Below are 13,921 nucleotides of genomic sequence, written 5' to 3'. Positions count from 1 at the left end.
GGCGGGGGTCTTCCCTCTCAGACGCCCTGACGACCCGGCCCCACCCCCACCCCGCCTCTCCACACCTTGCCTCAATCGCAGACACAGAAAGGTCCTCCCGACAACCCCCCCTCCACAAAGTTCCCTACTCCTAGACGACAACCGTGTCTCTGCGAGGGGAGGGGACAGAGCTGAGCGCTACAGCCAAGTCCCTCAGGTGGCCCTGAGTGCAAATCTGTCCCAACGCTCCCTTGGCCTCCTCATAAACCCCCGCCCCTCCTCACTTCCTGGCTCCGCCCCCTCACTTCCGGCCTCCCTCTCAACACTTCCGGTGTCTGCGAGTCACCTAAGCTCGCGAGTTCCCCCCGCGGTAGCGCTACGCCCCCTTCTTTCCTCTCGGGCCCCTGGGCGACAGGAAACGGCGAGGAGACGCTCTAGCAGGCACACGGGAACAGGACGGGAGGGCTACAACGATGGAGGCCCACGTCTCTGTAATACGAAGGAGCAGGGAACGCGGACAACTCGGAAGGACCGGCCTCCTCCATCCCCCGCCACTGGGGATAAACTTCGGGGAAAGGTTGAGGCTCTTAACGGCCGTCCGCTCTCGGTGCTATGACTGCGTCGGCCCAGCGCCATCCTACTAACCGGACAAGGAGGACAACGCCAGGGACTCCCCACAGCTGATGCCGGAAGCGGAGGGGCGGGTCCCGGTGAGCGCCCTCAAGTACTTCCGGCCCTTCTAGGCCGAGGACTTTGTTGGTTGGGAACTCAGAGTGCCTCAGGGATCCAGAAGGCGACCGGACATCTTCTCCAACCTCCCCACTGTAGTTGGCATTTCCACGCGCATTAGAAACTGCCGTCTGGTCACTGTCGTAGCGTTTAGATGAACTTTTCTAACTGCCCATCAATAAAGGAGTAGTGAAACCGTCACATAAACATTCACACAGTGGAACACTCTTTATCTGTAAAAAGGGAATCCTTCACGATTTACTCTGAAGTGAGAAAAGCAAGGTGCTGAAAAGTGTAGAAAAGGGAGGGGGGGTTAAAAATGTATTTGATATCTTTGTAGTCCTGTGTTTACTCGTATAAAATAAGTATAATAGTTGCCATCAGAGGGTTTTGTGAAATTAGAGTTAATACAATTTCAAAGCTATGTTGCTTAACATATAGTGAGTTAAGTCATTCAGCACTTTCTGAGTGGGCACCATGCATGCTCCGCGTCCAAACTACCTCGAGGTCTGTCTTCATGGAGTCTCAGTCTAAGAGAATGGGCTCCAGTTCGGTTTGTGGTATTAAATTATTATTATTATTATTATTATTATTATATATTTATTTATTTATTTTGAGAATCTCATCCAGGCTGTAGAACTATGCTACCAAAGATGCTGCTTTCGTACGTAGAGCATCTCTGCCAAATAGATTATTCGGGCGATTGAAATAATACTTGAGGAATTTTTAAAAAGAAAACAAAAACTGGAGGGGGAGTTACAGGAACGCAATTCATGTACAGAAGTCTCAGTGAATGCGAAACGCTGCGGAATGCCAGGGCTGCGCACGCAGAAGTCACCCTGTTCTCGAGGCGCTTCCCACCTAGTAGGGAAACTCGGAGTGAACGCCTGCTTCCTCGGAGGGGTGGCCTGAAACGCTAAAATCACGAATTCTCGTTGGTGAACAACTGTAGGAAGCCACGCCAAAAGAAGTGTGGATACGAGACCTGAACACAGTTCAGCCGGCAGCTCAGAAAACGCGTCACTTACTTGGAAGTCTGGGTTTCCTCAGCCCCTTAATCGCCCCAGTGTAGCTTCTAGGTAGTGTTAGTCAAGTGAGAGTGATGTGGGTTTCCGTAGTGTAGTGGTTATCACGTTCGCCTCACACGCGAAAGGTCCCCGGTTCGAAACCGGGCGGAAACAGGATTTCAGTTTTGGTGTTTCTTGTTTGTTTGTTTTTAGCCTCCCTTTCATTTAAAGGGTTACCTCCTCGTCCACGCTGCTTCTGCCTCCGTAGGAGAAAGAACTGCCCTCACACAGAGGGAAGGACACGTGTATGTCTATTTCTGTTTCTGTTTCTGGTAGACGCTCAGTGAAGCCAGACCCCAGCAGGACAGAGCTCACAGCACGCCCTCCATAAATTCTCTAATGTAAATTCAGATCTGGCACCTCAGCTCTCTTGCTCTTCCCCCTCGGGAACCCGCGCAGCCACTTCTCCCAGGTTCAGGGATGCTAGGCTTCCGATCCTCTGGCTCTAGTCACTAGGACAATCAGGCACACAGTAGGTGCTCCATAATACTTATGCAATTACTTTTTAAAGTGTGTCCTCATCCCTGCATGTAGATTTCAGTCTTCTGAGGTACAATGTAAGACTTGCGTGTGTGCCCGGCTAGCTCAGTCGGTAGAGCATGAGACTCTTAATCTCAGGGTCGTGGGTTCGAGCCCCACGTTGGGCGCAAGTTCCTTTTGAAGGGAAGAAGGCGCAATGCAGGTATGAGTTTCCCTCCCGTTGGACAGCGGGTGCTCCTCTGCATCCTTGGCCAAGCAGACGGAAACTGGACGGGTGGTTACCAGTAGCCCAATAAAAGAATGCCCCAGCCATAGGCCCTTGCTGGCCAAAAGGGAGTGAATGAGTGCTGGTTGCTAGCGGACAAATGCCCCAGGACATGTTCCTCAGGACCCCGTTTTGCTTGCTGAAATTCGTCCATGGTCAACCATATTAGGCGTCTGGTCCAGGGCGAGCTGCGCAGAGAGGGAGGGTTAAGGAGTGGCTTCTCTCTGCGAGGAGACCCAAGGGCCTCCAGAGTGGCGACCACCTTACTAAGTGACTTAAAAGCTGGCATTCTCGAGCTCTTGCCGCCGCCGGTTTTTTTGTTTGTTTTCGTCAGGAAAGAGGTACTCTTCGTAATCTGAGACCCCCAAATTCTCTTTTTAAGGGTCCATCTTTTGTGAAATGTTGCCCCACACAGAGAGGAATGTAAAAATATCCTTTATTTTGGAACACTCTAACATGAACATCCTCAGTTTACTTGTCTTATCATGAAGTTCTTCCTTAACTTCAATTGAAATTCATTCCGTTACGTTAAATGGTTTTTTTTTTTTTAAGTCCTGCAAATTCAGCCTATTTTCTGTTTTCCGAATGTAGAAGTCTCCCTCACACGCCAGACCATAGGAGAAGTCTTGATCATGTAAAGCTGGTTTACTAAACTTGCTAAGCAAAGAATTGAATCTCCTTCGGTCTCAAAGTGTATGGGAATTAGGGAGGGTTTCACATGACACCCTATAAGGGCAGTCTGGACAGGAATTGATCAAAGTTTGTAAAATAGGTAGATTTGCTGGTAAGTCGTAGCTCACTCGTGCCTTCCTGGAGAGTTACTTTTACTGTGGTCTTATCTTGGAATTAATGGGTCTAAATAAAGTTGTGTCCCAAGAGTTTCAACTTTGACATTTTCTCTTGCACAAATATGGATTCATTTGCAAATTGTGGTTTCACGTTTTTGTTTTGTTTTTTAACAATCTTTACTGGAAAAGGAAAACATTCCTAAAAAAGATCCTGGCTTTTCATTAAAGGGAAGCCCAAGTGGCAGGCTTCTTGGTCCATCTCCCAACAAGCTGGGGCCACACCCTTCCAAGCTTTTTGCTACAATTTCTGCTTCTCTCTCCTCTCCACCCTTTCCACCGCTGCCCCTCCAGCCAGGCCTGGTTTGGAATCCCCTCTGGTAGGCGATCCAGGCTGCTCTTAGAACAAAGGAGTCAAGTGTTCATCAGTTCAGACATTCAGCAAACAGAAGGAACCCTACTAGGATCTTTGGTCTTTTTCCTCCTTGGCTATGGAGGCCATGGAGGCAGTAGGATTCACTCTGATTTACATTCCAGAAGGATTCCTTTAGGAATGATAAGCAGGATGTGTGATGGGAATGAGACTGCATTAGACAGAAGGAACTGGATGGACACAGCCATGGTCTAGAAAGGAAGTGGCTGACCTGGCAGTGGCAAGACAGCAGCCAGAAGGGAGACGGGTAAAGGAGCTAGGGGCATATGGTTTATATGTGGACAGGAGAGGGAGATCCCAGGTTTCTGCTTTAGATGGTTTAGTAACAGAGATCAGAGACTGAGTGTAAGAGTACTGACAACACTGACCCACTTTTGGCCCTCCATCCTCTTCAAGCCAGGCAATGACTTCCCTCCCACTACGTGTTCCAGTGCCCTGGAGGTTAATGTATGCCTGACCGGAATGCCCCTCATAACATAAAATCTAGGGATTAAGGTCTGGACTGGGAGGAGTATAGCTATGGAGAATGGCCTGGTAAGGCCTGGGTGGTCTGTGCTCACCCACTCTCCCTTTCAGTTAAGTTACTCTGAATAAAACTCTGTGAAAGCCATAATGGAGTAGCTTGCTTCCTTTTTTCCATCTTCTCAGTTTAGAGGATGCTTGTACTGACTTTCCACCTTCTGACACTGAGGAGTGGGGTGAGAGGTGAGAGAGAAGTAATGAGTTCTGTCTTGAAGAGATTGGAAGATGTCTAAAAGGTTATGTCCAAGACTTGTGGATTTGAAGCTTGGGGAGAGTGGTCATTGCTGGAGCCACAGACATAGGGGTAGAGGCTGGGTCAAACTGTCAATGCCAATGTGACTCTCCAGGGAGATGGCCATCTGTAGATAGATGAACAAGGAGTCAGAATAGGAGTAAAGCTAGCAGCAAAGCTTCCACAGAGGCCAAGGGAGTTAAGATGTGCAAAAAAGGAGGGACAGATTGGTAGAGTCAAATTCCATACATGTTGTAATATGGGAAGGTGGTAAAACATCTATGGATTGGGCCACCAGCAAGCCCCTGGTGACCTTGATCCTAGAGCCAGACTTGGACAAGAGGGCCTCCACCTTGTGCTCTGGTGAAGAAGGGCTTACCAGTTGCAGACAACTCAAGGATCCCGACTCAGTAGGAATCAGCCTCCAATCCAATTCCTGGCTCTGCAGGTCTTCGGGAATCAGCTTAGGTGACCAAAAAAAAAAAAAAAAAAAAAAAGTTTTGCAATATTAAATAATCTATACTGCTCTTACATTTGTATGTATATAGATCTACATATACCTGCATTAAGCCTCATCCAATTCTGGATGTTCCATGATAGAATTGATTAGTTTTATTTTTATGAAATACTTAAAAGATTTCATTACATTACAAAATTTAATTAAATATTCAGCTTTATTTAAATAACATTGAGTTAAAATTTGATATTTATTAATTTCAATTTCCCCTTTATTTTTAATAGATAATTTTACATAACTTAGAGGAAACAATTATTTTGAAAGCATAAGTTAAAACCAGTTTTATTTTTGGCTTATTTATATTTACATTTTAACAAAATATATTCAAGTCTCGTATTCTTTGAATGCATTTAGCATTTCTTTAATCCTTTAAATCTTCAATCTCAATCCAGTACAAATTGGGTGAGAATTTAAACCCTCCCGCTGTCTCCCTAGAAGAGACAAAATGGAGCCAATTATCTCGTATCAAACATCCGAAGCCACATTTACCCTACTTCTAGAGAGGCCCACTGCTTTCATTCACTACTGTTCTGGGGGGTGTTTTAATTGCAGAATGTGACTGGTTTCAGGACCTACTAAGGGGTCGCGCGCGCTCGGTAGTGAGACAGTACTATTACCCAGAGCCACGGTGGGAAGTGAGAGCCTTTGGTAAACTAGGAAAAAAGGGTTCCAAGAGCTCTCTCAGGTCCCGTGCAGAGACCGGGGCAGTACGCAGGACTATACGTCTTAGAAGGATTAAGGAAGGCAACATTTACCGTGTGTTTCCGTAGTGTAGTGGTTATCACGTTCGCCTAACACGCGAAAGGTCCCCGGTTCGAAACCGGGCGGAAACATCGTGGGCACATGCTTTTGATTTAAGCGAATTTGTTTATTTCGGTCTTTTGCCCTTGGAATATAGGTGCAAATATGTATGGATACATCGTTTTTCATGTACTCTTGTCTTTTCCAATTCATGACCAGTTCACTTCAACCAACACAGTCCAGCTCTCTAAATCTGTGGTACAAAGAAGGTGGTCTATGTCTTTAGACATTTCCTTCAAAGAACTTAAAATCCTGTCCGGTTAAAAGACTGAAAAGGGAAGGAATGTCACGCAACCACAAATGAAATATTGAAAAGTGCAAGAAAGAATGAGCTGGAAATGCATGGTGGAAGTCAGGCCAGGGGAAAGTATTCACAGGGAAGATCATTGCAGCGGTAATGACCACACCAACTACAATGCGTTGTGTTGCTCTTGTCTGGACCTGTTTTAGGTGTCTGCCTCAAAGGAACCTAACAATCCTGCAGGGTACTTAATATTGTTGTTCCCAGTTTGTAGGTGACGCCTCTGAGGACAGACACATCACGTAAGGTGAGGAATCGTGAGGTAGAGGAATAGAAGTCGGAGCTAAAGGATGGAGAAGAGGAAAACAAGGCACGTAGAGAAATTCAAGTAAGCACAGCAGAGGAACCCAACGTTGGTCCTACCTGCGGACCGTTGGTGGTTGGCCAGGTGGAACCAAAGGCAATGGCCTCACCATCCACACCATGGACACTACCACGAACAATTCTACACCGACTGGCTTCACTTCCAGCTTGGGGCCTACCCATCCACCTGTCCTGAGTGGGACCGTCTCCGCTCCTCCAAGTGGCGCCTTCCTCTCGCTCCCCGCGCACCTCCTCATGCAGACCCACATGGTATCTACCCTGCATCCCTCCCACTGTACAGTGTGTCCTCAGTGATGGAGAGCAGTCAAAAGGACCATCCCTCTCTCCAGAAGGTGCCCTCTTCACTGATCCTCACTTGCAGCTCGTCGGCCTCCATCCTGTGAGACGCCTTGTGTGTTGGGAAACAGGCTCTAGAGGTCAAGGGGAAAAGGCTTTAGAGAAGCAGTCCAGAGGTGCTCTGGGCCCCCAGTCCAATGTTCCAGGCTTGACAGATGTCCGTAGAGACGCACACTTTGTGGACCTCTGCAGCACAGCCTGTTTTCACGCCCTGGAAAATAGGGTTCACGCTTTCATAACTGATGGGGGCACATTTAAACATTTGACGAGCAACTTCTTTCTCGGCACTTCTGTCAAACTGGAAAGCCAAATAAAACATCAAAGTTGTAAATCAAATTGTCTTTAAAGCTTCACACAATGCAGACAAAGCATAACCAAAAATAGCATAAGAAAAAAATCAATTATCTTGCCCATTTCTTTATCATTGCTCTTTCACACTTATTTGTATAACTTCCCAGAACTTAAAGATGCATTCACCCAACCAGAAAGGCTACAGCCCAGCCATGGAACTTAGAGACCCAGAGGAGTGAAGAGTGAAGGATTCTGGATCACACCTGGGAGAAAGCTTCTCCTTCCCCTGCTGACCCCATTGCTTGCTTGCTTGTTTCCTTGTTTCCTTGTTTCCTTGTTTCCTTGTTTCCTTCCTTCCTTCCTTCCTGCCTTCCTGCCTTCCTGCCTTCCTGCCTTCCTTCCTTCGTTCCTTCCTTCCCTCCTTCCCTCCTTTCTCTCTTTCTCCCTTTCTTTCCTTTCTTCTTCCTTCCTCTCTGTCTCTCTCTCCCTCTTTCTCTTTCTTTTTTCATGTTTTACTGATTTGAGGCAAGTCAGTCAGTACATGCTCCTCACTCCAGGCTCTGCACTGTTAGAGTGTCTCCTGCACGCCCCCCCAAACTGACCTTCTTGGTGGCCCCAGAACTCTGAGAGGCCAGCACCATCACTCAGTTACTCTTCACCAGGTGAATTTTGGTTTGTGCCTCAGCTTATCTATGAGCTTTCATTCCTGTTCCTTGTGGAGATAGTAAACAAATTCAAAGCAACACAATTAACACCAAAAACCCAGCTGGGCTGGGCAACAAGCTGTGCAGGAAGCCGTCTGCTTTGAGTCATATTTCTTTGGATTACACTTAGTGCTAAGTTGTCATTATGGTTTTAAAAGCTTTCCTAGGCTCATCTTGTTTCAATTAATGCTAATTATTATTCTCTTTTTTATACTTAAATTGTAGCTGCTTGTCAGTGGGAGCCCCTTCACATTGGCCCCTTTATCTGTTCAGCATTGCCCTGACCATTTGAGAGCATCCTTGTTTCCTGGAAACTACTCATGCTTTGGATTCATCTGTAATTTTTTCCTGCCTTAGGACGCAGGAGAATATTTAGGGAGATTCCCCCCTTTTTTTTTCAGCGAAGAGTGAAAGAAAAAGGCCAAATCTAGGTGCCAGGACAGTGCATGGAGCTCAAGGTTTCTGGCTCCCCTGCTTCTGAGTACCCCAGGGAAATAGTTTAAAGGACATGAGTTAACACTCAGGGTTCTATGTAATTGTCGCTTTGCTAGATCTTTACATTTTTTCAAATAAGCCCCAATATCATTATTCTACAAAATTATCTACCTAAAATTTTAATCTCTCACTCATAAGTAATTATGTTTCCTTTTGATTTATTTATTAAAAAACTTATTAGGAAATTCAAAGTAGAGTTAATGATATTATGAAACCCAAGTACCTATCACCCAGCTTCAACATTTTCCTCTATTCCACAATTCCAGTTTTATCTCTGCCTCCATCACTTCCCACCTCACTGTCTCTGTCTCAGAGGATGATAAGGACTGTGAGAAAATGAAGGATATCTGATAGAGTGACAAGCAAACAGAGATGGGCTACTGAGGGTTGCTGGTGGGATGCTGGATGGGGGGATGGGCTAAACAGTTGAGGGGCATTAAGGAGGACACTTGCTGGAATGAGCACTGAGTGTCATATGTGATAAATCACCAAATTCTATTCCTGAAATCATTATTACACTATATGTTAACTAACTTGGATTTAAATTTAAAAAGAAAAAGAAAAAAAAAAGGTGACAATAAGCTGAGTCAGGAAGATAAAAAGGAGCCAGCCTTTCAAAGATCTTGGGAAGAAGCCTTTGGGAGATGGGCAGAGGATTAAAAGTCTCTGAAGTAGGAGTGTGCTTGGTGGGTTCAATGAGTGAAGGAAGACCAGGGACTTGGAGGATAAGGAGCCACAGCTATAACTCCTTGGCTCTGCATTCTGATGACTCCATCCACATCAGCTGCTGTATTTATTTACAAGTGGATAGAAAAAGGTATGGAAGACACTAGATCTGTAGTCTTAGAGGACTCCCAGGCTGATGAGAAATACAGTAGGACCTCAATGTGGAGTTTTTAAGGACAGATGAATAAACACATAGCTTCATTCAGAAGCTTGCAAATACACCCGGGGTTTCTAAATGCTGTGAGTTGGTGGTTGAAGCAGGGAGATGGCAGCAGCAACCAAGGTTCAGGTACTGGCTCTACACTGCACCTGTAACCTAATCAGTGCCTCCCTCTCCTCCACACTCAATGAGGGTTCAGATAGGTACATCTACAACTGTCACCTGAAACGTCTAAGAGAAACTATCACCAATGGCTGAGATGTTTGGGATGATGCCTTTCGATAACCATAATTCATGAAGGCACTAGTGAAGTAATGAGTGCAAGGACCTAGTGATTTTCCTGTTCCAAAATTTGCTAGCTTTATAAGAAAAACAGCAATACTTATAAGTTGAATTTAAAACCTTGAGAAAAACTAGGCTTTAACATTGACAACTGTAATACATTGAATATTAATCACAGAACAAGTATGTATTCTTTTCCATATTCTAAAGCCTCCCTAGTCCTTAGACATTAAACATCTCAAATGACAGCAGTTGCCAAAAATACCCAGTGATTTTAATCCAGTTGGTCCTGACACAGAATGGAGGAGCAGGTCATTCTGGGTCATCTATTTGGTCACTCTTCCTCTGGCATGCAGTCCTCCAGAATTAGGTTGCTCTGATTGACATTTTGTCTTCCTACTTACCCCAAATTCACATTCCCCAGGACACCAGTATGTGACTGAAACCTGCCTTTTATTTAGGGGACTTTGTACCCTTAACAAATGTGATATAATATAAACAGCATTGAAATAACAGGGGGGTATTTGTTGGTCGTTGAGCCATTTCTCCTGATTCTACACAGACCTTAGGAGAATGACTTTGTCAAGCTAGTAAAAGGAAACCACTGACTGTTAAAGAAACAGCTGACACTGGAGTATTTTTAGACTAGTTAGAAAATAGCCATAAATATTTTAAACCTGGAGATAATTTTGTTTCAAATGAGGTTTTAGATAAAAATATTCAAGTCTATGGTGAATTAATACTTTATATATAAGTTACATAGAATTATTATTGTAGACCACAAGTTCATGCATGATCTAATAAATAATATTTTTAAATTTATTTTTGGAAGAGAGAGAGAGAAAGCATGAGCAGGGGAAGGGCAAAGAGAGTGGGAGACGCAGAATCTGAAGCAGGCTCCAGGCTCTGAGCTGTCAGCACAGAACCCAAGGCAGGGCCTGAACCCATAAACTGTGAGCTCATGACTTCAGCTGAAGTTGGAAGCTTAACCCATTGAGCCACCCAGGCACCCCCATGATCTAGTAATTTATACATGCCCCATGTGATATCAAGACCAAATAGAAAATCACATACAAATTTAATTTCTTATGTTTGGTTGGTTTCTTCCTGTCCAAGGGAGAAAATTTGCAGAGTAAGAAATAAACGAGTTTGCCTTTCCAAAGATGTCGTGGCTCTGCAAATGAAGGAAACATAATAGTCTTCACAGAACCAGGCCTAAAAAAGAAAAAAATAATGTTGTCCTATAGAATTGGATTAGAAGCCATAAATAGATTGACACTGTGATCTTCAGAATCTTTTGCTTGAGTATGCTCCTCTGAGAGGCAAAAGGAGGGTCTCTCTTCCTGTCAGGCCATGCCCTGTAGGCCCTGCAATGGGTATCATCTTATCTAGGACAGGCAGTGAGGGACCCTGGCAATTTTAAGGGGGGTGGAGTCATGTTAGATTTGTTAAAGCAGTCCATTGCCACCAAAGTAGTGGAGAAACAGGCAATCTGATTCATGGCTGGTAGGAAGGAATATCAGCCTGTAAGACCCACAGTTCAGTGATTTGTCTACATCTATAAAATTACAATCACATTTAAGCTTTGACCTAGCAATCTCACTTCCAGGAATTTGCCCCACAGATATGAGTGCAAAAGTGCAAAATAACAACACAGTATCCTTATTAACTGCAGAACTGATTATAATAATAAGAGGTTAGAAACAACATAAATGTCCATCCGTAGGTGATTTGTTAAATAAACTGTGATTCATCTACAGGGGAATATTATGCAGCTGAAAAAAAAAGATTTAGAAAGTTTCCTATGTCTTGAGATGGAAAGATCCCCAAATGTAAGAGTTGTAATTATCTTTTTGTATAAGATAGAGGAAAATAGAAATATATTTGCATCAAAAATATGTAACTGTGGAAGAATATATACAAAGAAACAAAAGTTGTTACCTAAGGAGAGAAGATGACAGTTTTCACTGAATATTTTTATATATGGTTCAATTTTTGAACAGTACAGTTTGTAACCTACTCAAAAGATATTTAAAAACTTATTTTGTGGAATTCTGTGGAAAATGGTATAGTGATTCTTCAAAACTATTAAACATAGGAATACCATATGTTATAATACTGGAGTTAAAATTAAAAAGAAAAAAATAAACACCATATGGTAAGCAATTTCACTTCTAGGTATATCCCCAACAGAAGTGAAAGCAGGAACTCAAACAGGTATTTGCACACCGATGCTAATAGCTTCATTATTCACAAGAGCCAAAAAATGGAAGGAAACTAACCAAGTGTTTGTAGACAGATGAACAGTTAAAAATAATGTAACATATGATGGAATATTAGTTAGCTTTAAAAAGAAAGAAATTTTGATACACACGGATGAACCCTGAAGACACTGTGCTAAGTGAAATAAGCCAGTCACAAAAGAACAAATATATGTATAAGGCCCCTAGAGTAGTCATAGAGATAGTGGAATGGTGGTTGCCAGGGGCTGGAGGAAGGAGAGAATGGAGATAGTATTTCCTGGATAGAGTTGCAGTTGGGGAAGACGAGAAAGTTTGGAGATGGATACTACACTTGATCTTAGCCAAAAGGCGGAGAAGCGATTGGAGATGGATAGATGGTGATTGCACAACAGTGTGAATGTGTGAAAAGCTACAGAACTGTACATGTAAAAACTATTGAAATGGTAAATTTTATTTTGCATATTTTAACTATTTTAAAAACTAATAATTTACATATACTTATGTAAAATTCACTTTGCTAGCGGTAAAGCATAAATTAATCCATGAACAAAGGTATAGCTACAAAAAGGCCAATTGACTGCTGCACACAGGAAATCTCCAGCATGAGGTTTTTGTTGTCCCAGAACACAGAGGGAGTGAACCGGTTGTCATCAATTGAAATACAAAAAAAAAGACACACTGCACGCCCAACGTGGGGCTCGAACCCACGACCCTGAGATTAAGAGTCTCATGCTCTACCGACTGAGCTAGCCGGGCTGCCTGAAAAAGTGCCTCAACAATTCTTACTTCAAGGTACTATTCAGGCTGTTTGCGGCTCCAAATTTAAAGGTCGGTTTAGTTGTGATCTAATCAAATGGTTCCTTAGCCCGGGGAACGTAAAGCCTGTAGGTCATGCCTGACTGCCCCTCCCACCTAAGTCTGTTTTCTGTTTACTCTGGTCTGCCCGAGACCTAAACTTTTTCCATTCCCCGAAAGTGCAGGGGGCGAAGCACGGCAAACGTACTCTTTCTAATGGCGCTGGCATGCTCACTCTGATACTTTAATCTGGAGTTCAGAGGTGGTATCTGGGAAATCGAGTAGGTGGGTCCCACGGTCGTCCCCTCCAAGCTGTGCAAACTCCAAGATAGGAAGTTTGTCCCCCAGACTTTGCAAACACGCCTAGTTTCAAAACTTGATGAAAAAGAGGCTTTCACGCAAACCCGCGCTGGAGATGCCGGGGATCGAACCCGGGGCCTCATACATGCAAAGCATGCGCTCTACCACTGAGCTACATCCCCACCTGGCCAAAGCAGTCTCTACAGGCTCTCTTGACTGTATATTAGCACAGAGAGCGGCTGCGCAAATGGCGGAGCGAGATAGCCCAGATGCTGCAAAGCCGGTACCGTAGCGCTTGGAGCTGTGTTTCCGAGTCCTCCACTGTCCCCACTGAGGGGACGTTCGCTGGAAGAACAGGGCCGGAATAAACACCTGAAGGCAGGGGGGAAGTCATTGGGCCCAATGCCCCAAATGAACTGTGATCCGAAAAAGTGAAGTAAGGAAGACTGTGTGCAGACTGCTACGTTTGTTAAACAAAAAGAAAGGGAGTGTAGTAATTCAGAATTGCAAAGGTGATCGCTTGGGATGGGGAGGAGACTCGAGCGTAGACAGTGGACACACTTTTCGCTGTGAACTGCTGTGTATATCTGAATTTTGAACAATGTTAAATCAGTTCATTCCAAGAAAACTTTACCGATCGCTTACTATGTGCCAAGAACTGCTCTAGAAATCTGGGGGTCCAGCCGCGAACAAAACTGACACAGTCATCCCCTTGAATAGCTCAAATTCCAGAGGAGGGAGTAGAGTGTTAGAAAATAGAGCCCGCGTTGAAGATTAAAGTGCGGTAAGGTGCGATTTTAAACAGTGTGGTGGGGGCAGGCTTCGCTGAGAGGTTATTTGAAACAAGGCTTGAAAGAGGTGAGAAGTAAGCCATGCAAGTATGGGAAAAGAGAAGTCCAAGTAATGGTAAAAGCCAGTTCAAAGGCCCTGAGATAGGATCTTGCTGGCATGGTGCAGGAATAGCAAGGAGGTCCATATGGAAAGAGAGGAGTCAACAAAGGAGAGTGACAAGAGATGCGGATAGAGAGGCTGGGTGCAGGGTATGGGGTCAAAGAATGGGTAGGGCCTTTGGAGGACTGTAAAGACTTTGACTTTGAGAAGTGGGAGCCAATGGAGGGTTTGAGCAGAGGAGAATTTAACATTAATCTGACTTA

The 13,921-nt window shown here is 44.4% G+C and overlaps 5 non-coding genes across 5 annotated transcripts; 3 read left to right on the top strand and 2 right to left on the bottom strand.

Moving 5' to 3' along the window:
- The first annotated feature begins 1,816 nt into the window (after positions 1-1,816).
- TRNAV-CAC (transfer RNA valine (anticodon CAC)) lies at positions 1,817-1,889 on the top strand. The gene has a single exon. It is a non-coding gene; the product is annotated as a tRNA-Val (tRNA).
- Positions 1,890-2,349: 460 nt separating this feature from the next.
- TRNAK-CUU (transfer RNA lysine (anticodon CUU)) lies at positions 2,350-2,422 on the top strand. The gene has a single exon. It is a non-coding gene; the product is annotated as a tRNA-Lys (tRNA).
- Positions 2,423-5,769: 3,347 nt separating this feature from the next.
- TRNAV-AAC (transfer RNA valine (anticodon AAC)) lies at positions 5,770-5,842 on the top strand. Its single transcript has one exon. It is a non-coding gene; the product is annotated as a tRNA-Val (tRNA).
- Positions 5,843-12,355: 6,513 nt separating this feature from the next.
- Positions 12,356-12,428, bottom strand: TRNAK-CUU (transfer RNA lysine (anticodon CUU)). The gene has a single exon. It is a non-coding gene; the product is annotated as a tRNA-Lys (tRNA).
- A 449-nt stretch (positions 12,429-12,877) lies between these two features.
- Positions 12,878-12,949, bottom strand: TRNAA-UGC (transfer RNA alanine (anticodon UGC)). The gene has a single exon. It is a non-coding gene; the product is annotated as a tRNA-Ala (tRNA).
- Between the last annotated feature and the right edge of the window lie 972 nt (positions 12,950-13,921).

Source organism: Acinonyx jubatus, chromosome A1 (genome assembly GCF_027475565.1).
Source record: "Acinonyx jubatus isolate Ajub_Pintada_27869175 chromosome A1, VMU_Ajub_asm_v1.0, whole genome shotgun sequence".
NCBI classification, from domain to species: domain Eukaryota; kingdom Metazoa; phylum Chordata; class Mammalia; order Carnivora; family Felidae; genus Acinonyx; species Acinonyx jubatus.
The sequence above is the reverse complement of the archived record's forward strand: the minus strand, read 5'-3'. Positions and strand labels throughout refer to the sequence as shown.